Genomic DNA, 25,841 nt, shown 5'->3' with positions numbered 1-25,841 from the left:
AGGGCCCAGGGATAGAAAAGCACCGATTTGGAAATGATATTTAGCAAGAAGTGAGAGTATCCATAAGGGAGTAGTAGGAGATATGATTAATAAGATAATCAAAAGTTCAGGCTTTTGAATGTCAACCCCAGACATTTGGGCTTCAAACCATAGATATGGGGAACCCAATAAATGCCTGCGGAAAGGACTGGCAGGAAAAATATTGCATGTTGGGCATATTCTTCTACTAGAAGTATGGAACACAGGTTAGAATGGGGGTGGTGAGACTCATTGGGGAGCTACCCGGACTTCCGCATAAAATTCCTTTGAATGACTTGTGGCCACATAAAATCTGTTTTCAGAGACCCAGGGACAATATATGTGGTACTGGGATAAATATTTTAAAATAGTGAAGCTGTCATAAAATGACTTTTTTCCTCAGTCTTCCAAGTTATTTCCTGATGTTGAAAAGTGTTTTTATAATACAGAGTGTGGACAAATTATGTCTTCCAATGTCCAGTAGAATGGTTCCGGGAACTCAATTTTCTATCATGGTGGGAATGAGGCATGTTACCCAGGTTTGCATGACCTGGCCTGGGAAGCTGCAATTGTGCACCTGGTCATGGGATGTGTGATGTATTTCATCCCTTTATGGTGCATTCACCAACTGGGTTGTAAACACCTTCACTTCAGATTGAATTTTTATATACTTGGAATCATGTTACAACCAAAACTTCAATAACTTGAACTGACACGAAAGGTGAAACTATTTTTTTCCATTTTCTCTTAAACAAGTTTATAGTCAGTTTGCCTCAAGGAATCACAAAAATCATAAGCTCTATAAATGGTTGTTCTACAGATAGAGCATGTGAGCTTAGTCTGTTTTAAAAATCAAACAAATGAAAACATGGAGCCTTATGCCGTAGAACTTTGCTAATAATTTTCCACGTGGGCTTTCCTAGAACTGAAAGTGAATACACGGATGGGAACTCTGATAAGAAAAGGCTTCAGAATTATGGGGAAAAATACATATCCTTTACTATAAATGGAAGAACGTTAAAATTCGTCATCTTTTAAGATGCCAGAATGCATTTGCTACATCCAACTGGTGAGAACTACCATTTATTCATTGCTTATTCAGGGTTGGCACTATATTGGATCCTTTAAATATATTCATTCTCCAATTAAATTCTCATAAAACCCTGGGTAGTGGTAGTTTATCTCCATTAAAGGAATGATGATTCTTGGACTTACAAAATTTAAGTAACTTTCCTAGTTCACACAGCTAATTGGTGTTGGAGATAGGCTTTTCTGACCCACTCATTCACTCACAAAAGACTTCAGAGAATCACTAGTGAACAAGAGCCCTGTTCTCATGGAACTTATTATATTCTAGAACAGCGGTCCCCAACATTTTTGGCACCAAGGACCAGTTTCATGGAAGACAATGTTTTCACAGACAGAGGGGTTTGGTGGAGGGATGCTTTATGGATGAAACTGCCCCACCTCAGATCATCAGGCATTAGTTAAGATTCTTATAAGGAGCATGCAACCTAGACCTCTAGATTCCATGCTCATGGATAGGAAGAATCAATATTGTTAAAATGGCCATACTGCCCAAAGCAATTTACAAATTCAACAGTATTCCTATCGAACTACCAAAGTCATTTTTAACATAATTAGAAGAAGTTATTCTAAAATTCATATGGGATAATTAATCCCAAGTGCTCTCATGTGGAGCAAGGAGATCTGAAGAAGTCTCCTTACCTTCGGAAGTTATCTTGCCCACTCTCCTCCTGTGCTGTATCTTCTATTCAAAAATATTAAATCTAGGAATCCAAAGAGGACCCACAGACCCTCTGAAGGAAGCCGACTGCTCCTGCATGACCTGGGGGATGCCCCAAATACTGTGAGTGCCCAAACTGTGGAGGTGGGCAAGGGAGATCCTCTGCTCCTGATCACACACCCACCCCTGGGGAAACTGAAAGTCTAGTTTGCGGAAGAAGTTTCTGACCTTATGGGGAGCTGAGCCAATGTAGAGAGCCGAGCGAAATACAGGGGTAGAGGAAGCAGCAGAAAAGGCCTGGGAGCTCACCGCATCCCTAAGCAGGCCATTCCTGCCTGGCACCACAAGGATCCTTCAGAAGGGCGGCCAGAAGTGCAGGGGAAAATGCTACAGGGAGAAGCAAGTCTCCAGCTGAACCTTGTAACGGTTTGAACTCGGCAAGAAGCCTCCTGGCCAGAACTCTAGAAAGGGTGCGAATCCAGCATGCAGACTCCACAAGTGGAGGAAGAACCAAAGCCCTTTTCTTTCCCAGCTGGGAGGTGGGTAGCCTGGGGCAAGTTCTCAAGCCCTGATCGTCACTGCCTGGAAATAGACTCGGTGCTGTTGGGTGGGGTGGCACCGTGGGAGTGAGACTGGCCCTTTGGATTGCATGGGAGCTGGGTGAGGCCTGTGACTGCCGGCTTTCCCCCACTTCCCTGACAACCTGCATGACTCAGCAGAGGCAGCCATAATCCTCCTCGGTGCATAACTCTATTGATCTGGGAACCTCACCCCCATCCCTGACAGCAGCCACAGCAATATCCGCCCAAAGAGTCTGAGCTCAGACATGTCTAGCCCTGCCCCCACCTGATGGTCCTTCCCTACCCACCCTGGTAGCGGAAGACAGAGGGCATATACTCTTGGGAGTTCTAGGGCTCCACCCACCATCCATTCGTCTCTATACTACCACTGCTGATGCTCTCTGGAAAACGCCACCTCCTGGCAGGAGGCCAACCAGCACAAAAATAGAACATTAAGCCACCAAAGCTAAGAAGCCTCACAGAGTCCATTTCACCCTCCGGCCCCCCATCAGAACAGGTGCTGGTATCCATAGCTGAGATACCCGTAGACAATTCACAACACAGGACTCCATGCAGATAACTCTGAGTACCAGTCCAGAGGTGGGTAGACTTGCTGGGTGGCTAGACACAGAAGAGAGATAACAATCACTGCAGCTCAGTTCACAGGAATCCACATCCATAGGAAAAGAGGGAGAGTACTATATCAAGGGAACATCCGGTGGGACAAAAGAATCTGAAAAACAGCCTTCAGCACTAGACATTCCTTCTGACAGAGCCTACCCAAATGAGAAGGAACCAGAACATTAACTTTGGTAATATGACAAAACAAGGCTCTTTAACCTCCCCCCAAAATCACACTAGCTCACCAGCAATGGATCCAAACCAAGAAGAAATCCCTGATTTACCTGCAAAAGAATTCAGGTTAGTTATTAAGCTAATCAGGGAGGCACCAGAGAAAGGCAAAGCCCAATGCAAACAAATCCAAAAAACAATACAAGAAGTGAAGAAAGAAATATTCAAGGAAAAAGCATAAAGAAAAAACAAAATCTTCAGGAAACATTGGACATAATGTAGAAATGCAAAATGCTCTGGAAAGTCTCAGCGGCCTTGCTAGAGACCTAGACATCCAAATACAAGGAGCACAAAGAACACCTGGGAAATTCATCACAAAAAGGTCATCACCTAGGCACGTTTTCATTGGGTTATCTAAAATTAAGAAGGAAAGAATCTTAAGAGCTGTGAGACAAAAGCACCAGGTAACCTATATATTAAAACCTATCAGGTTAACAGCAGATTTCTCAGCAGGAACCCTACAAGCTAGAAGGGATTGGGGCCCTATCTTTAGCCTCCTCAAGCCAATTATCAGTCAAGAATTTTGTATCCAGCAAAATTACGTATCATATATGAAGGGAAGATACAGTCTTTTTCAGACAAACAAATGCTGTGATAATTTGCCACTACCAAGCCCCCACTATAAGAACTGCTAAAAGGAGCTCTAAATCTTGAAACTAATCCTGGAAACACATCAAAACAGAACGTCTTTAAAGCATAAATCACACAAGACCTATAAAACAAAAATACAATTTAACAAGCAAAAACAAAAAACAAAAATAAGGTACATAGGCAACAAAGAGCACAATGAATGCAATGGTATCTCACGTTTCAATACTAACATTGAATGTAAGTGACCTAAATGCTCCACTTAAAAGATACAGAACTCCAGAATGGGTAAGAACCCACCAACCAACTATCTGTTGCCTTCAGGAGACTCACCTAACATATAAGCACTCACATAAAGTTAAAGGGGTGGAAAAAGGCGTTTCATGCAAATGAACACCAAAAGCAAGCAGGGGTAGCTATTCTTATATCAGACAAAACAAACTTTAAAACGGTAGCAATTAAAAGAGACAAAGAGGGACATTATGTAATGGTAAAAGGCCTTGTCCAACAGGAAACTATCACAATCCTAAACATATATGCACTTAACACTGGAGATCCCAAATTTATAAAACAATTACTAATAGACCAAAGAAATGAGGTAGACAGCAACACAATAATAGTGGGTGGCTTCAATAGTCCACTGACAGCACGAGACAGGTCATCAAGAAAGAAAGTCAACAAATCAACAATGGATTTAAACTATACCTTGTAACAAATGGACTTAATACATTTACAGAACATTTCATCCAACAACTGCAAAATACACATTCTATTCAACAGCACATGGAACTGTCTCCAAGATAGAACATATGATAGGCCACAAAATGAGCCTCAATAAATTTAAGAAAATTAAAATTATATCAAGCACTCTCTCAGATCACAGTGGAATAAAGCTGGAAATCAACTCCAAAAGGAACCTTCAAAACCATGCAAATACATGGAAATTAAATAACCTGCTCCTGAATGATCATTTGGGCAAAAATGAAATCAAGATGGAAATTTAAAAATTCTTAGAACTGAACAACAATAATGACACAACCTATCAAAACCTCTGGGATACAGCAAAGGAGGTGCTAAGAGAAAAGTTCATAGCCCTGAACGCCTACATCAAAAAGACTGAAAGAACACAAATGGACATTCTAAGGTCGCGCCTCAAGCAACTAGAGAAACGAGAACAAACCAAACCCAAACCCAGCAGAAGAAAGGAAATAACCAAGATCAGAGCAGAATTAAGTGAAATTGAAACAAAAGAAATACAAAAGATAAATGAAACAAAAAGCTGGTTCTTTGAAAAGATAAATAAAATTGACAGATCATTAGCAAGATTAACCAAGAAAAGAAGAGAAAATCCAAATTACCTCATTAAGAAACAAAATGGAGATATTACAACTGACACCACTGAAATACAAAAGATCATTCAAGGCTGCTATGAATACCTTTACACATAAACTGGAAAATCTAAAAGAGATGGATAAATTCCTGGAAAAATACAACCCTTCTAGCTTAAATCAGGAAGAATTGGATACCCTGAACAGACTAACAACAAGCAGTGAGATTGAAGTGGTAATTTAAAACTCACCAACCACAAAAATTTCCAGGACCAGATGGATTCACAGCAGAATTCTACCAGACATTCAAAGAATTGGCACCAATCCTATTGGCACTATTTGCCAAGATAAAGAGGGAACCCTCCCTAATTCATTCTATGAAGCCAGCATCACCTCAATACCAAAACTAGGAAAGGACATAACCAAAAGAGAAATCTACAGACCCATATCCCTGATGGACACGGACGCCAAAATCCTTAACAAAATACTAGCTAACCAAATCCAACAACATATCAAAAAGATAACTCACCGTGGTCAATTGAATTTCATACCAGGGATGTAGAGATGGTTTAAGATATGCAAGTCAATAAATGTGACACACCGTGTAAACAGAATTAAAAACAAAAATCACATGATCATCTCAGTAAATGCAGAAAAAGCATTTGACAGATTCCAGCATCCCTTTATGAGGAAAAATCTTAGGAAAATGTAATAAAAGCCATCTATGACAAACCCCGCAGCCAATATAATGATGGGAAAAAGCTGAAAGCATTTTTTTTGAGAACTGGAGCAAGACAAGGATGCCCACTGTTACCACTTCTCTTCAGCATAGTACTGGAAGTCCTAGCCAGAGCAATCAGATGGAGAAAGAAATAAAGGGCATCCAAATAGGTAAAGAGGAAGTCAAACTGTCACTGCTTGCTCACAATATGATCGTTTACCTTGAGAACCCTAAAGACTCCTCCAGAAAGCTCCTAGAACTGATAAAATAATTCAGCAATGTTTCCAGATACAAAGTTAATGTACACAAATCAGTAGCTGTTCTATACAGCAACAGCGACCAAGTGGAGATTATAATCAAGAATTCAACCCCCTTTACAATAGCTGCCAAAAAAGAAAACAAAAAACAAGCAAACAAAAAAACTTAGAAATATACCTAACCAAGGAGGCAGAAGACTTCTACAAGGAAAACTACAAAACACTGATGAAAGAGGTCATAGGTGACACAAACAAATGGAAACACATCCCATGCTCATGGATGAGTAGAATCAATATTGTGTAAATGACCATATTGCTAAAAGCAACCTACAAATTCAGTGCTATCACCATCAAAATACCATGATCATTCTTCACAGAATTAGAAAAAACAATTCTAAAATTCATATGGAACAAAAAAAGAGCCTGCATAGCCAAACCAAGACTAAGCAAAAAGAACAAATCTGGAGGCATCACAATACTTGATTTCAAACTATACTATAAGGCTATAGTCATCCAAACAGTATGGTAGTGGTATAAAAATAGGCACATAGGCCAATGGAACAGAATAAAGAATCCAGAAATAAACTCAAATACTTACAGCCAACTGATCTTTGACAAAGCAAACAAAAACGTGAAGTGGGGGAAAGAACACCCTGTTCAACAAATGGTGCTGGGATAATTGGCTAGCCACATGTAGGAAAATGAAACTGGATTTGCATCTCTCACCTTATACAAAAATCAACTCAAGATGGATTAAAGACTTAAATCTAAGACCTGAAACTATAAAAATTCTAGAAGATAACATTGAAAAAAACCCTTCTAGACATTGGCTTAGGCAAAGATTTCATGACCAAGAACCCAAAAGCAAATGTAATAAAAACAAAGACAAATAGCTGGTACTTAATTAAACTAAAGAGCTTTTGCATGGCAAAAGGAACAGTCAGCAGAGTAAAGAGACAACCTACAGAGTGGGAGAAGATCTGCACAATCCATACATCTGACAAAGACTAATATCCAGAATCTACAATGAACTCAAACAAATTAGTAAGAAAAAAACAAACAATTCCATCAAAAAGTGGGCTAAGGACATGAATAAACAATTCTCAAAAGAAGATACACAAATGGCCAACAAACAAATGAAAAAATGCTCAACATCACTAGTGATCAGGGAAATGCAAATCAAAACCACAATACAATACCGTCTTACTCCTGCAAGAATGGCCATAATAAAAAAAATTAAAAAAAAAACAGTAGATGTTGGTGACGATGCAGTGATCAGGGAACACTTCTACACTGCTGGTGGGAATGATCCAGCAATCCCACTACTGGGTATCTCACCAGAGGAAAAGAAGTCATTATACAAGAAAAGATGCTGACACATGCATGTTTATAACAGCACAATTCACAATTGCAAAATTGTGGAACCAACCCAAATGCCCATCAATCAACAAGTGGATAAAGAAACTGTGGTATATATATGATGAAATACTACTCAGCCATAAAATGGAATGAATTAATGGCATTTGCAGCGACCTGAATGAGATTGGTGACTATTATTCTAAGTGAAGTAGCTCAGGAATGGAAAAACAAACATCATATGTTCACACTGATATGTGGGAGCTAAGCTATGAGGATGCAAAGGCATAAGAATAGTACAATAGGCCAGGTGTGGTGGCTCACGCCTGGCATCCCAGCACTCTGGGAGGCCAAGGTGGGTGGAACACTTGAGGTCAGGAATCTGAGACCAGCCTGGCCATGATGGTGAAACCCCGTCTCTACTAAAAATTCAACAATTAGCCAGGCATGGTGACGGGTACCTGTAATCCCAGCAACTCAGGAGGCTGAGGCAGGAGAATTACTTGAACCTGGGGGGCAGAGGTTGCAGTGAAATGAGGTCATGCCACTGTACTCCAGCCTGGGTGACAGAGTGAGAATCCATCTAAAAATAAAGAATGATACAATAGACTTTGCAGACTTGAAGGGAAGGGTGGGAGGTGGGTGAGGGATAAAAGACTACAAACAGGATACAGTGTATACTGCTCAGGTGATGGATGGTCCAAAATCTTACATATCACCACTAAAGAACTTACTTGTGTAACCAAATACCACCTGTACCCCAATAACCTATGGAAAATTAAAATAAAATTCATATAGAACCAAAGGAGAGCCCAAATTACTAGAGTAATTCTAAGCAAAAAGAGCAAAGCTAGAGGCATCGTATTACCCAATTTCAAACTATACTGTAAGGTTATAGACAGCAAAACAGCATGGTAGTAGTACAAAAACAGATACATAGATTAATGGGACAGAACAGAGACCCCAGAAATAAAGCAGCATACCTACAGCTGTCTGATCTTCAACACAGTTGACAAAAATAATCAGTAGGGAAAGGACTCCTTATTCAATAAATGGTGTTGAGATAGTTGGCCAGCCATATGCAGAAGAATGAAACTGGACCACTACCTTTCATGGTAGAGAAAAATTAACTCAAGATTTATTAAAGATTTCCATGTAAGACCTCAAAGTCTAAGAATCCTAGAAGAAAATCTCAGGAAACAACATTCTGGACATCAGCCTTGGGAAATATTTTATGACTAAGTCCTCAAAAACAAGTGCAACAAAAACAAAAATTGACAAGTGAATCCTAATTAAACTAGAGTTTCTGCACAGCAAAATAAACTATCAACAGAGCAAATGCACAACCTACAGAATGTGAGGAAATAGTCATATGCTATGCATCTGACAAAGGTCTAATATCCAGAATCTATATGAGACTTTAAATAGTTGAACAAAAACAAATAACCCCATTAAAAAGTGGGCAAAAGACACGAGCAGACACTTCTCCAAAGAAGACATACATTTGGCCAATAAACATGTAAAAATGCTTCACATCACCAACCATCAGAGAAATGCAAATCAAAACTACAATGAGATACCAACCCATACCACTCAGACTCTGGCAAGGCTGCAGAGAAAAGGAACTGTTTACACACTGTTGGTAGGAATGTAAATTAGTTCAATCACTGTAGAAAGCAGTGTGGGGATTTCTCGAAAAACTTATAACAGAATTACTGTTCAACCCAGCTCCCATTTCCGGGTGTATATCCAAAAGGAAACAAATAATTCTACCAAAAATATACATGTATTCACATGTTCACTGCAGCAGTACTCCCAATAGCAAAGACATGGAATCAGCTAAGTGCCCACCAATGATGGGTTCGATAAAGAAAATGTGGTACATACACACCATGGAACACTATGAAGCCTTAAAAAATAATAAAATTATGTCTTTTATAACAACATAGATGGAGCTGGAGGCCATTATTCTAAGTGAATTAATGTAGGAACAGAAAACCAAATACAACGTGTTCTCACTTATAAGTGGGAGCAGAACATTGGATACTTATGGACGTAAAGATGGCAGCAATAGATGAGGACTAATATACGAAGGAGGAGAGAGGGGCAAGGGTTGAAATGTTAACCATTGGGTAGGTACTATGCTCACTATCCAGGTGATGAGATCATTCATATCCACAGGTTGGCATCATGCCATATTACCATGTAACAAACCTGCATGTATGCCCCCTGATTCTAAAATAAAAGCTGAAATTATTTTTAAAAAGAGAAAATAAATATTTATATAATGCTTATGTACAATTAAAAAATATACAGCTTGCTAAAAACACAACAGATTAATCTTACAGACATAATGATACATGAAAGAATCTAGCATTAGAGAGATCATAATGTATAATTTTACTTGATGTTCTGAAACAGACATGACTAAGCCATGGAAATGGGACAGTACAGCATGTAATGGGGGAAGATGATGATAGTGCACAGAGAGACTTTTGGAGGATAATGAAAATGCTTCATATCTTGATTGTGGTGTATTGCACAGGTGTAGACATTGTCAAAACTCATGTAACTCTTCACTTAAAAATCTATGCATTTTATTGTAAATCAGACTTTATAAAAGTTGATTTTAAAAATATATTTTTATCTGATTATCAGTTTCTTTCCTATGTCTAGAGAGATACCTGGCACATAATAGGTTTTTTAGTAAACATTTTTCAAATTAATTAGCTATTTAATTAACATGTATGAATAATTAAATAAATGAATATAAAATAACATACAATTCAGTTCGGGATGAATTGTACAGGCAATAATTACTGTAGAAGATCAAAGAACTTGGTAAGAGTTTGGATGGGAGGTTAAGGTAATTTCATTGGACCTTGAAAGACACCTCAATTATAAATAGGAAATGGTTTTCTCTTTGAGACAAGGAACCAGCATTTGAGAAAAGACAGAGACATAAATGAATATGAGTATTCTTAGAATAATGAAGAAATGTATCTTGAACTGAAAGCTCTCTTTGGAATTGTAATAAGTAACTTTTAATCAGTACTAGTGGCATGCTGGAGGGATTGAATTTATGAATGAATAGAATCAGGATAACCTGTTATATTCTATGACAAAGTAATAATAATCAGATAATATACTGATCTAAGAACCAAGAGTTGAGAACTTAGATTAAAGTACTAGCAGTTAAAATGGGAATCAAAAAGTAAATTAGAAATTTGTGGGAAATAGCACAAGGATTAAAATATAGTTAAACCAATAAATATCTCTACCACCCAAGTCCCAGCCATCAAAAATTTCCCTGTTAATGGTCTTCGACTTGGTCTCTCTAGTATTAGACTTTCATTGCTTTATCTCTCAGTCCCACATCAGCTCGCATTGTTACAATAACCCCTATTCAAAACCCTCAAATAGCTTCCCATTGGTTTAACAAATTAAATCCAAACTGTTAATACAGTCAACAAGGGCCTTTATGGTCTGGGCCAGAGTAATTCTCCAGATTCATTTCCCATCATTGCCCTGGCCCATGCTGCTCTGGCCACTTGGGCCTTCTTGCTGTGATGGGAATATGCCACCACTTTCTATCCTTGTGGTCTTAACCTAGAAGGCTTTCACCTAACATATCTATGAGGCTGGCATCATCACTCCATTCAATGTTTAGTTCAAATGTTACTGCCCCAGGAAAGACTTATTTCAACACTCTATCAAAAATAGGATCAAAATTGATCCAAGTTCGTATAGATTCACTTTCTATCCCCTTACCCTGATTTAATTTTCATCAAAGATTTCTTCTTTTTTTTTTTTAATTCTACTTTAAGTTTTAGGGTACATGTGCACAACATGCAGGTTTGTTACATATGTATACATGTGCCATGTTGGTGTGCTGCACTCATTAACTCATCATTGAAGCATGTTGTTCAGTTATTTATTGCCTTGCTGATTGTCTGAATCTTTCTCTGTCTCTAGAACAAAGGTTTCAAACCCCCAGGCCATGGACTGGCACCTGTCCTTTGCCAGTTAGGAGCCAGGCCGCGCAGCAGGAGGTGTGCTGTGTTCACTGGCACATGACCACTTGAGCTCCGCCTTCTGTCAGATCAGCGGCGGCATTAGATTCTCACAGGAGCACAAACCCTATTATGTTCATCAGGGAAGATGGCTTGTAGTTTTCTTTTCTCATTGTGCCTTTGTCACGTTTTGGTATCAAGGTGATGCTGGCTTTGTAGAATGAGTTAGAGAGGAGCCCCTCCTCCTCAATTTTTTGGAATAGTTTCAATGGAATTGATAACAGTTCTTCCTTTGTATGTACAGTAAAATTTAGCTGTGAGTCTGTTTGATCTGAGGCTTTTTTGGTGAGTAAGTTTATACTACTGACTCAATTTCAGAACTCTGTAATTATCTGTTCAAGGTTTCAATTTCTTCTCATTCAATCTTGGGAGGTTATGTGTTTTCAGGAATTTATTCATTTCCTCTAGATTTTCTAGTTTGTGTACATAGAGGTGTTCATAACAGTCTGTGAGGATCTTTTGTGCTTCTGTGGGATTGGTGTTAATGTCACCTTTGTCATTTCTGATGATGCTTATTTGGATCTTCTCTCTTTTTTCTTTGCTAATTTAGTTAGCAGTCTTGGTTTTATTTTTCATTTCAAAGACCTAACTTTTGGTTTTATTGATTCTTTGTATACATTTTTGGGTCTCAATTTCATTCAGTTCTGATCTGATTTTAAGTTATTTCTTTTCTTCTGCTAACTTTAGAGTTTGTTGTTCTAGTACCTCAAGGTGTGGTGTTAGATCATTAATTCGAAAATCTTTCTAACTTTTTGAGGTAGGCATTTAGTGCTATAAACCTTCCTCTTAACACTGCTTTTGCTGCATCCCAGATATTTTTTATGTTGTGTCTCTGTTTTCATTTATTTCAAAGAATATTTATTTCTGCCTTAATTTAGTTATTCACTCAAATGTCATTGGGTTGTTTAATTTCCATGTAATTGGGTGTGGTGGCTCATGCCTGTAATTCCAGCACTTTGGGAGGCTGAGGCAGGTGGATTGCTTGAGCCCAGGAATTTGAGACCAGCCTGGGCAACGTGGTGAAACCCTGTCTCTACAAAAAATATAAAAATTAGTCAAGTGGTGGAATGTGCCTGTAGTGCTGGCTATTCGGGAAGCTGAGGTGGGAAGATCACTTGGGCTGGGGAAGTCAAGGCTGCGGTCAGCTGTGATGGTGCCACTGCACTCCAGCCTGGGCGACAGAGCAAGACCCTGTCTCAATAATAATAACAACAACAACAACAACAACAGCAATAATATCCATGTAGTTGTGAGATTTTGACAGATCTTTTTGGTATTGAGCTCTATGTTTATTCCACTGTGGTCTGAGGGTATGTTGGCATTATATCAATTTTTTTGCATTTATTGAGACTTGCTTTTTGGCTGAACATGTGGTTAATCTTAGAGTATGTTCCACGTGCAGGTGAGGATAATGTGTATTCTGTGGCTGATAGGTGGAGTGTTCTGTAGATGTCTGTTAGGTCTGGTTGATCATGGGTCAAATTTAAGTCCAGGATTTCTTTGTCAGTTTTCTGCTTTGGTAATCTGTCAAATGCTATCAGTGAGGTGTTGAAGTCCCCCACTATTATTTTGTGGCTAAGTCTTTTCATAGGTCTACAAGTTCTTGTTTTATTAATCTGGGTGCTGCAATGTTGGCTATGTATCTATAGAGGATAGTCAAGTATTCTTGTTGAACTGAACCCTTTAGCATTATACAGTGCCCTTTGTCCTTTTTAATTGTTGTTGGTTTAAAGTTTGTTTGATACAGGAATAGTGACCACTGTTACTTTTTGTTTTCCATTTGCATGATCGATCTTTCTCCACCCCTTTATTTTAAAACAATGGCTGTCATTATATTTGAGATGGATCTCTCAAATACAACAGATGGATGGGTCTTTTTTTTTTTTAATTCCACCTTGCAACCCTGTGCCTTTTATTTGGGGGCATTTAGCCATTTACATTCCTGATTAATCTTGATATGTGAGCTTTTGATCATATCATGAACTTGTTAGCTAGTTGCTTTATACTCTCTACTCTGTGGTTGCTTTTTAGGCTCTGTGGGCTATGTACTTATGTGAATATTTGCTTATTTTTTAAATCATCTGTTGATGGATGTGTGGGTTGGTTTTAGTTCCTAGCTTTTGTGAATAAAGTTTTTATAAACATTTATAAGTATTTATGTAAAAATACTTCTCTGGAAGAATATTTGCATTTCTCTTTAACACTATGAAAGGAATTGCTGAATCATATGGATGGAAGGTGTGTTTTTTAATGGGAAAGAAATTTCCAAACTGTTTCCCTAACTGGTTGCAGAATTTTACACCCCCATCCATAACAGTAATATGTAATAGTTTCAGTTATTCAAAATCTTTGTCAACACTTTGTATTGCCTTTTACTTTTAAAATTGTTATTATAGTGGGTGTAAAGTTATGTATCATTGTGGTTTTAATTTGCATTTCCCTAATTAATGATACTGATCATCTTTAATATTTGCTTATTTACCATTTGTCTATTTTATTTTATAAAGTGCTTGTTCTAGCCAAGTCCCTATTTTTCTTGTTTTTGAACCACATGTTCTTTTTGTATGTATATGTGTATGTATATACATATATATACACACACAAATATATATCTCAAAGTCTATGCCATGTTAAAAATACCAAATAGTGTCTCCTGAAGACCAGATATTTTTTATTTTAATAGAGTCCAATTTTTCAATATATTTTTACAGTTTGAGTTTTTTGGTGCCATTTCTAATAATTTTCTACCTGCCTCAAATTATAAGGATTTTATGTTTCTCCTAAATATTTTTAATTTTTAGATTTCATGTTTCACCTCATGACTCATTTTCAATTAATTTAATTTTCTTGTATGGTATGAGGTACTATTTGGTATTCATTTATTTTTCATATAGAATTCTAGTTGTTTGTTCAAATGACAGGTATCTTCATTGAATTACTTTAGCAACTTGTCAAAAATCACTTGATGACTTCTGGTTTAAGATCTGACATGTAAGGAGCATAGATGTTATTACTCTCCTATCCTCACAATGAGAAAAAAGGCAAACAAAGTAAAAATTAATGACTTCTCCTAGATATCAGATAACTGAAGTCACAGAGCAAACCACCACTCTGGAAAGATGAGTGACCTGAATGCAATCACAGCTGAGATCAGCTAGAGTGAAGCAGAAACTCTTGGAGGCAGAAACAAGTGGTAACACTTCCATGGTAATTTTGAGGAATTGCTGGATTGTGAGTGTAGACTGACTTGATGGTTAGAATTTCTGGGGACCTAGTTTTGGAGAAAATAATAAATGTCATTCACATCATTAATCATTAGAGAAATGCAGATTAAAACCACAATGAGATATAACTTTACACTCACTATAATAACAATTTTAAAACTAAAACAATTGGCAATACCAAGTGTTGACAAAGGTTTTACTAGAGGTAAGACCCATGAAAGGATGAGACCCCCCACCTCTTAAAACTAGGCCCCACTAGGTTCTCACAGAAAAGATCAGAGAACAAAATTTCCTCTCTTTCAGGCAAGAAAAAGATAAAATTAGACAGTTTTAAATACATCTAGAAAATTCTCCATAAAAATGCCTGCCTCCCAAAGGAAACCACTTTGCCTGAGTTTTATCTGACGTGAAGCAAGGACAATTAGACAACTATAGCCTCCTTGAGCTTTTCTCTCTTACATAGAAGAAAGAAAAGTGGCTAGTAAATGACTCTGGATTCTGGCCCACTAAAAAGCCGAGATTCAGTCATAAGATTATAGAATGCTTCCGTTTCTACCACATCAACAGGGCTCCAGTGTAGCAGTAGATTACAACTGACAGAACTGCAAGACACAGATTCAATTTAAGAAGGAGGTCTGAGAGAAACCCAAAAACAACAGGAGGTAAAAAACAAGCAAACAAAAGAACAAAGAAACTAGACAAAACTGAAGACCCTTGCATCTACATTCACTGCAAACATTAAATACCACTAAGCTCCTAGCCAGGTGTAATGTAAAAACCTCACATTAAAAACTTAGTTAACTCAGTTTCTGCTAATTGACACATTATGTTCAACTTTCAACAAAAAATTAAGTAAGGAGACAAAACAAGGATCAGAACTAGACTCAGGTATGACATAGATTTTATAATTATCAGATAGAAAATTTAAAATAACTATGATGAATACGTTAAGGGTTCTAATGGGAAGAGTTGACAATATTCCAGAATAGATGTGTGATATAAGCAATGGGAACAATGAAAACTCCAAGAAGAAAATCAAAAGGAAATGCAAGAAATAAAAAGCACTGTAACAGAAATGAAGAATGCCTTGGATAGGTTCATCACTAGATTAGACATGACTCAGAAAACAATCAGTGAGCTTGAAGATATGTCAATAGAAACTTATCAACTGAAATGCACAGAGTAAAACAAACAAAAAGATCACTCCAAACCAGAAGAGAATATCCAGGACCTGTAGTACCAATACAAAAGGTGTTACATACCAGTCATGGATGTACCAGAAGGAGTAGAAAAACAGAAAAGAGAAGAAGACATATTTAAAACACTAATGGCTGAGAATTTTCTAAAAATAATATTATTTATTACCAATGTACCACACTCATGCAAGATGTAAACAATATGAGAACCTGTGTTTATAAGATAGAAGGTATATGAGAATTCTCTGTGCTGTCCTGTATTAGTTTTTTAAAAAATATTTCTTTAAAGTTTTAAGTTTTACTATTTTATAGTTTCTGCCTTAGCAACTAAATTCATTCCTCTAGATACAATTTTCCATTTATTATCACTTTGCTTCAGCTAGAACAACAACCCTTAGTGTGTCTTATAGTGCATGTCTGCTGTTGACAATTTCTTTCATTTTTTTAATTCATCTGAAAATGTCTATTTCATACTTGTTTTAAAAAGACATTTTGTTGAATATAAAATTTACATGAAATATGAATGTCAAAATATATGAATCATGTATGAATTTTATATGATATATTTTATGATTTTCCATTTACTTTTGGTTTTCACCATTTGCCTATGTTCTATCTAGGTGCGATTTTCTTTGTATTGATTCTGCATGGGGTTCTCTTCTTATATAATCAAATTACTGTTAGCCATAAAATTAGTGAAATTTTTGATTATTTTGCCTTCAGATTTTTTTTCTGCCCTAGTCCCAATCTTCTTTTTTTCCGTGACTCCAGTTATATATATAGAGAGAATATTTGCTAAATCCAACATGTCAATTATCTTAAGTCCATTCTTTATTAAAAAAAGATTCTCTTTTTTTTACATACCTAGTAATGTTTATTGTTTACTGTATAGTAGATAATACATTAAAGAGAAATTATATTCTATTAATTTTTTGAAGAATGATGGTTCCTTTTTATCAAGAAGTTATTCTATAGAATGATCACCCTGAATGTGTGTATTTTTAGTTTTGTTAGCGTGAATCATTGGAAGCTCAACATATTTTTAAAAGCTCCTCTATACATTGTATAATTGCAAACTTTGTCTTTTCTGTGAATTTTGTCAATGTTCATTTTAGGTATTGTGATGGTGGATCTAGAGTAGCTTTTACTCTGCAATATAGTTTTCACTTCTAAGTGAAATCTTCAAAGGTGTAGATTTTATTGTGTTTTATTTGGACAGTGATGGTGTGAACAATGTCTGTCTACTCTGGCTGCTACAACACTCCAAAGTCTCCTACTCCTAACCCCATGGTAGTCATTTACTGATAAACCTCATGTAGTCTCACCCTGTGTATGCATATCCAAACTTTGGCTGAGGATTCATGGGGAACTTCCACGCAGATTTTTAAAACCCACCTCAATAGACATCAGTTTTCTCTAGTTTCCTCCCATGAAGACTTCTGCAGCCTCTGCAACTCAAACTCCTATATTTGTCTCCTTAGTTTGGCAGATCACTGTGCCCTGCTTGGGCTCCATTTATCTGTGCTATTTGTGGGAAATTGTCTGTATGGATAGAACTAAGAAAAACATGGGGCTTCCTTATCTCTGTGATTTTGTCCAATTTTATATTTGTTTATGGTAGGACAACTTCAGTATCAGGTACTGTTATAACTAGAAGTCAAAGCCATATGTCTTATATTATTATATTTGAATTAAGTATAATTTGTCTTCAACTTTATTGTAAGCCCCCACAGACAAACACTAGTTCTTATATTTTATTTGAAACTCCCAGAACCTTGGCATTCGGTGAGCATATATTCGTTGCTTTATTCATTCATTAAGTTATTTTACAACCTTTTTTAAAATACCTACCATGTGCCATACATGGTCCTACGTACTTACAGGGGAAAATTAACACAGGACTTCCACCTATATTAGCTCATAACCTAATTGAAGATGTGCTGTATTTTGTGGAATAGATATGTAAATTAGTTCTTAAAAAACAATATAGTTTATAGCTATAAAATACGATAGAGGGAAAATGGAGTAAATCATTTCTCCTGGACAGTCAGAGATAGCACTGTATTGTAGGTGATTAAAAATTCAGATTTAATTGAATTATCCAACATATGAATATAAATCGTTTTTTAGAGAATAAAGTGGCATCAAAATAAGTTTATGCAAAATTAGCAAAAGAATAATCTTATGACAATATTGCAGGGTGATACCATCAATAGTTACCCATTATGTTGGTGGAGGAAAGGATTCGTTTTATGTTGCTGAAGAAAATGAAGCATCAGTGAATAACATACTTTCAAATTTGCAGTTTTTTTCCATAGCACATGAATGGTCTTTTTCTCATAGCTTTTGTTTTCTGCCATGTTGCAGTGTGTCGTTACTAATTTTTTGTGCTATTTAGTTTCTTCCAAAGTGTGGTAAAGTATCAATTAATATTTTATTATCTCAGAAGTGCTTGTTTCTGTGATGAGATTTGCAATGCTTCTGTGCTTGGCTTTGCATATAATTGGCACTGTCCTAGTCATTGCTACTCTGATCGATGCTATAGGCGTTGAGGGCATATGGCAAAAGGGAATATAAAAGGGAATATGGGATAAAAATCATGAACCAACATACTTCATTTTCAGGTTTCATGATTATGTTAGAAAGTGCTTTGTGTACAATCAATCAATCATCGACATTTAAGTGCCTGTTATTTGGGAGATGTAAAAAAAAAGTATGAAACATAACTTTGCCCTTCAAGGAGGGCTTACAAAGCTTTCATAATCAATATTAGTTGAGAAAGCAAAACACCTGCAGGAAAGAGCCCTGAATTTATTCCTTAACTATATGGTACACATTCAGTGAGCAAAACATTATGGAAGATGCTGAGAAGCTAACAAAGAGGAGTAAGACAGAATATGTATCTGGAAGATGCTTACAGTCTGGCAGACTAGATGGATATGCAAGTGAATTGTTACAACACAATGCATAATGAAATAGGTGCTAAAGCAACAAAGAAATTATTGAGTACTTATTACATTCCATTCATTAGCTCACTTAATCCTCAGCGCAACCTATGTTTTAAGTACGTTATTATTTCTATTTTACAGATGGGAAAACTAAGGTATAGAGGTATGTGAAGTGACTCGCTCAAGATAACCAACTAGTAAGTGACAGAGCTAGTGTATGATTTCAGGCAGCCTGGTTTCCACATTCTACAAATAAAGTTATAATGTGACGCATAAAAGGAAGCAGTTCATTCTTAGAGTATAATGCTGAGAGACTTGAAAATATTATAAGCCACATTATCTTCATGGATTAATTGTTAGTGATAAGGTATAAGTTGTCTCCAACTGCATGGAGAATACACAGACAGAGAAAATATAACCATCTTCTGTTCTCAAAGCTAACACAAATTCTCATGCCACCGTGGTGTAGAAAGGAGCCCAGGACTCCTATATCTACTATCTACCCACTACCTCCTTAAAAGATCAAGGATTTCTACAAACTATCACTCAAGACCACTCAAGTCCCCTAAGATTTATTTTTCGAAAACCTTACAATTATTTACTCAGTTCCTTAGATCCTTTTATCCAAGTTTTACCTCTAGAGCACACATATCTCTCCAGTCAGCAGAAATCTTTATTCCTCTTTATAAATTATTAAATTAACTTTATGGCTTAAAACTAAGTATCTCATGAATTTTGTTATCATGAATTAGTAATAAGTCTGTATAATGCTTTATAGTGTTCTTCTACATAAATTATTTAATTTCCATAACAGTGTAGTATGTTAGGGAAAATTGATATTAACACTTCAATTTTAACCATGAGGAACTGAAGACTTAGGATAAAAGTTTGAATAACTTTCTTGAATTCATATGGCTGTGTGTTGTTAGGCTTGACTTAGAACTAATCCAGCCTGCTCTTTTTTTCTCTCTCTCTCTTTCTCTCTTTTCTGCTACCTAGGGCCTGATGATACCTGAGTGTTCAGAAGAATTTGAGTTTCTGAAAGTGCAAATGTGGTTATCACAGCTACAGTGATGGTGAATTCACCAGGGCACAGCCACTCCATGAGACCTGGCCTAAAGTAGGCATCCAGGCAGCCTCAGCCATTTGTTAATATTGTCACAAGTGGCTGAGAACTTCACTGTGATAGATTAGAGATGGGAGTATGTGAACTTGGTAGACGCAGGGAACTTTGCTGGACTTTGACAGAGGAATTTGAAGAGGTGGAGACAATAATGATGCCATTCTGGATACAGAAGCAGCATGACCAAATGTACTAATAGAGAGATTAGTAGAAAACACATTTGGGAAAAAGGGACTACTGGATTATAAACCATATTATGGGAATTAGTTGGAAATCAAGTTGGATAAACAAGATGAGAAGGATATTAGTTTAGAAGTATGACGTGGAAAATATGGAGAATATAATACTCTTGAAACAGGGACTAGTATCCTTAATGGGCTGTTTGGGGATCATCAATCCTTTTTTGTTTGGAAGAATGAGTAATGTTGAGGCAAGGAGATTAGAGCAAGGTCAGCTGGGAGCTCTATCCTGGATGGTGATGAGGTCTCCAGTTGTGAGAATGATGTGGGAATAAAGAGAAAGAGGACATTTTAAATATGGAAATGTTTTGATACAGTGACACACTGGATTCAGAGGATGAGGCATAGAGAAGATTTAAAAATAACTTCAAGGTTTCTGGTTGAGATAAAAAGAATGTTGAAGTCACTAGCAGCAAAAACTGCTAAAGACAGGGTCTAAAGTTTAGAAAAACATTTTTCTTGCTTGTTGAGTGTGATGTGGTGTGATCCACAAGGAGGATGTCCACCAAGAGAAATCTTATGGGCTGATTAGAAAGTGAAGTCGGAAGAATTTGATCTGGAGACTTTGATAAGGGGTGGCATTGAATGCCATCAGATTGGGGGTAAACACAGAGGCATGAATCAGAGAAATAAAAGCAAAGGGTCAATACTGGAGGCTTGTGAAATTGCCTCACTTAGGTGCTGGATGATGTGTGGAAGCCTAAGAGAGAGACCCAAGAAGGAGTGATCAGAGATGTAGAAAGAGTGCCAGGAGAGAGGCAGGTCAGTGATGCCAGAAAAGAGAAAGGATCAAGAAGTTGAGTACGTCAATAGTTAAAAAATAAAATACGATCAACAATAGGAACTTAGGAGAAACGTATCATTGAGTATAATAATAATGTAAACAAAGGAATTTGGGCGAAAGAATTCAGGTTGAAGAAATTAACCACAGTGTACCTACCACTCTCAGTAAATAAGTGTATTTTTATTAGTTCTAATAGTTTGATTAGTTTATTAAAAGTTCCAAACTAACACTTTTTTTTTTCTTTTTTTCTATTTTAAATATACAATGTTAGAAAGTCAGTGACCTACAAGGCAATTTGTGGAATTCATCCTGAAAGCTGCTGACATAAGTATGTCCTTTAGAAATTTCACCCGTTTGGATAAAATTAGTTGAGAAAAGTTAAAAATATGTACAGAAAGAGCGAAATTTAAAAATTAAGTAAGTTACAAATTCTGTGCAATGTTAAAAGTAACCCCAAATCAAAGTTGAAAAAAAAGGCACACCGAGGTAGCACTTGCAGACATCCTAAATAAGCTGTGTACGTTCAAGCACCTGGTGCTGAGAAAATTTTAGAAGCAGTATATTTAGTCACAGTTCTACTAGCTCATCATGCCTTTGCTATTTTCTAAATTCTGACTTTATTGCTAGAGAGATTTACATGAAAAATGATGCTTTTAAAAGTTTCAACTGTTTCTCCTGTTTATTCCTTCACCTGAAGTTATAATCATATTTCCATAGGAATAAGTTATGATTTCACAGACAAAGGATTATAGCTTTGGGGGGACAATTGGGTGTCAGAATATGAAGTTCTTAAAATGAAGGTCTTATTTATAATATCAAGTGTTTATGACAAACACAATGAGTAGTGATGAAAATGTGCCCCAAAATGTGACATGTCATGTGGGTGATGGTGTACATTCTGAAGGGATTTCTGGCATCTAGAATTTTTTGTTATGGTATGAATTTAAAATAATGGAGGCCGGGCGCAGTGGCTCACACCTGTAATCCCAGCACTTTTGGAGGCCAAGGAGGGCGGCTCACCTGAGGTCAGGAGTTCGATACCAGCCTGGCCAACATCGTGAAACCCTGTCTCTACTAAAAATACAAAAATTAGCCAGGCCTGGTGGTGCCTGCCTGTAATCCCAGCTACTCAGGAGGCCGAGACATGAGAATTGCTTGAACCTAGGAGGCAGAGGTTGCAGTGAGCCAAGATCATGCCACAGCACTCCAGCCTGGGCAACAGAGCAATACTCCATCTCTAAATAAATAAATAAATAAGTAATAGAATAACTCTGCTCAGCCCTGTCATAGGGAGTTCTTGTGAGGAGATATCTCTTTCGTGGCTTAAATTGCTCCTGTAATGTCATGTTGCTACTGCCATTATTGCTACAGAGACTTCATTTGTATTATAGAATGTAGGATACCAAATGTCAGCACATGAAATGTGTCTACATGGAACTAATCCCTGTGATGGTCAGAAGTGAGTAGTGCTCCAGCTAGCTCAACCTAGAGTCAAAATTCAAGAATTCCATAAAACCACTGAGAAAACAATTGTAAAATGTGTCCTGGGGAATTCACTTTTTCTACCCCCAAATCTTATATCCACTGGAGAATATATATTCTCTATTAAGCAGTCAAAGGTGAACTCTAAGGTGGTATAGATGGAACACTGCTTACCTTTCCAGTGCTTAGCTTAGTGCCTGGCACATGGAAGTCACTCCCCCACACTGGCCCCCTCTGTGTGTGTGTGTGTGTGTGTGTGTGTGTTGAATGAATGAATGAAAAGGAGGATCAGTCAGAACTGCTTCTGGAAACAGACTACTTTTTGCTCTGTGCCTGTGGGAAAAAACTCTGCCACACTTTTCCAGGCTAGGAAGAAAACTTAGAAGCTACTGCTTCTCTTACTATTTGATAGCATGGACATTTTCCAACATGATTGTGTGTGTCTTCTGCACTACCAGTTTTTGTTAGATGGTTACCTGGAAAGGTGTTTCCTGGCTGGTATTGTCTACTGCATCCTCTAGGGAGCACTGAGTAACCTCTATTTAACCTCTCCTGGTACAGGAATATCTTCCCATAATAACCTTCCTACACACTATGCTTACCATCCTGACACAGAGATGGAGGCCAGAGTTACATTAAACATACGTAAAAGTTATACAAACATGCCTTATGAAGTTTGGCTTCCAAATTTGTAAGGAGGAAAGAAAGCATGCTAGAGAAAAGACAGAATAATCTTTTTCCTTTCTTTATTGAAAATTACATGACAAAATTCTTTTCATATGAAGGGGCCATCAAAGGCTATTCAGCTAACGATGTAGGAAAATAGTATTTTAGATATGCGTTGGTTAGTAAATAAATAATAACATGTTAGTTTTCTGGATTTTACAGTTTTTTTTTAACATTTGTAATTGATATGAGATTTCTTGAATCATTCTAATTAAGCATTTGTTTTAATACCTAATTTTATATTTATAATTTTATATTATTTTTCTTACAAAAAGGGATGCCCAAGTTGTATAAGCTTCAGGCAGTACAAAATTTGTTTCCTGCCTCATATGTCCTGTTGCTTGCATTTCCCTAATGGAAAAAGCCTTATCAACATTTTTGTTGAGAAATGAGAAAATGTCTAAAGCGTCCTGGCATTACTCTGTGTTTCCACCAGAGAGGCTAGAACCACTTTATGTAATACCCCTGGGGCAATCAGCTTATAGTCACCTCTTTAAAGATGACAGAAGAAGTAAAAAAACAAAAACAAAACAAAACAAAACAAAAAATGTTCAAAGCAAGTGTCTGGGTTCTCTGCTTTCACAGATGTGGTTCAAAGAGTGCTGAATTTAGAGTCAAAATGTTTGAATTATGATTCCTGACCTGCCTCTCATGAGCTGTGGGACCATGAGGAGATCCTTTCCCCTCACCAAACCTCAGTCGTCTCTATCTCTCAAAGGTGGCTTTTATCTTGGCCTGTTTGACAAAGATCGTCCCATGATCAAATGAGATAATGTATGTCAACGGGCACTGCTATGATTAAAGTGCACTGGTTTAAGTTGTTGCTGATGTTTGTTATTTCTTAGTAAGGAGAAAACTTTCTGTGACTGAGTAGGAAAGCACCTCCTCTACCCCTCTTCAATATTCTTAGTAAGTATGTGTATTAGTCCATTTTCATGCTACTGATAAATACATACCTGAGAGTAGGCAATTTACAAAAGAAAAATGGACTCATAGTTCCACCTGGCTGGGGAAGTCTCACAATCATGGTGGAAGGTGAAAGGCATGTCTCACATGGCAGCAGACAAGAGAAGAGAGCTTGTGCAGGGAAACCTCCCCTTATAAAACCATCAGATCTGGTGAGACTTATTCACTATTATGAGAACAGCATGGGGTAGACCTGCCCCCATGATTCAATCACCTCCCACCAGGTCCCTCCCACAACATGTGGTAATTGTGGGAACTACAATTCAAGATGAGATTTGGGTGGAGAAACAGCCAAACCATATCAGTATGGGTGCTGGAAGATGGCTGGGGGAGACAAGGAGTCAGACGACATGTAGGGGAAGTAAAAGGAGAAGTGGGGGTGAGGGACAATGCTAGTTTCATAAATGCCCCAGATAATGAAGCCAAAGAGAAAGGTCATTTGCTGCCTTCCAGCCTGGATTCCTTCAGGCCTGTTTGTGAATGTGATCTCAATTAGTCTATCAGCTGGCTACTGCCTACTAACAACCAGTTCGTTATTTTTGACACTTTTTCTTATAATAATCCATATATTTGATGGTTACTATATTATATGGAGCTGTTGCCACACCAAGTTTTCCATATCAAAGGCTGCAAAATGAACAATTGTTCTTGTCTTTACTTTTGTTTTCAGGATCAGTTGCACAATTCATGAAGAAATATCATTTGTGGGGGTATGGTAGAGTGGAAAGATGATCCTACTAAGAATGAGGAAATTCTATTTAACCCTAGCTTTTAAAAAGGCAGTATACACTGAAAGTAGGTCGTAAACCCTCTCTGAGTTTCAGGTTCTTTGTTGGTAAAATAATATCAGCCCAATTGCACCAAAGGCATTTTTAAGATAAAATAATAAAGCATAGATGTTGAAGAATTTTGCCAAGCATAAAAAGCTACCCAACTAAATGGTGATATTATTTGCTAAGAACTCCTAATGAGGAGGCCGTTAAATAAATTATGAGATTGAGAAATAGAGAAATCAGCAGATGCAAAATCTACTAATTTGATAATTCCTAGGGCCATTAGTTTGTCATATGTACACATGCACTGACATAAAAATAAATAGAAAGCACTCTTTTCATCTAAAAATGGCTTTTCCTCTTCTGGATAGTTTCATGATGACAATCTGGCATCTACCAATTCCATCTAAAAGCATTGCTTGAAGCATTTAATCAATCTTTCATAAATGTGCATGTCTGCTGCTTTTATAATTGTGACCAAGAAGAAGGTGCTGAATATATTTTGCCCTTTTTCTGATTCTCAGACAGAACCACTGACAAGGATTCTAGACTGAAACTTCCCACAATGCACTGATGGTGACTTCCAGACAAATATCAGCTAACCACAGTATACCATCAGCTGCCCACATTGGAAGAAACAAATCAGAAAACCGTTGTTCCATAATCAAAGAAATGAAAGAACGGCATAAGTAAAATGACAGGGTATTAACTCTGGTTTGGAAAGCATGAATAACACTTTTGATGAAGTTTAAATTTCTTTTGGCTCTTCAGAAATGGATAAATCATTTAAAATAAAAATAGATGTTGTTTTACAGAACACTCATTTCTCTCAATATTTATTATTTGGGGGAATAGTGTTTTTTTAATGATGAAAAATAAT

This window comes from Symphalangus syndactylus, chromosome 14 (genome assembly GCF_028878055.3).
Source record: "Symphalangus syndactylus isolate Jambi chromosome 14, NHGRI_mSymSyn1-v2.1_pri, whole genome shotgun sequence".
In the NCBI taxonomy this organism is placed as follows: Eukaryota; Metazoa; Chordata; class Mammalia; order Primates; family Hylobatidae; genus Symphalangus; species Symphalangus syndactylus.
This window is presented reverse-complemented; position numbering follows the sequence as displayed.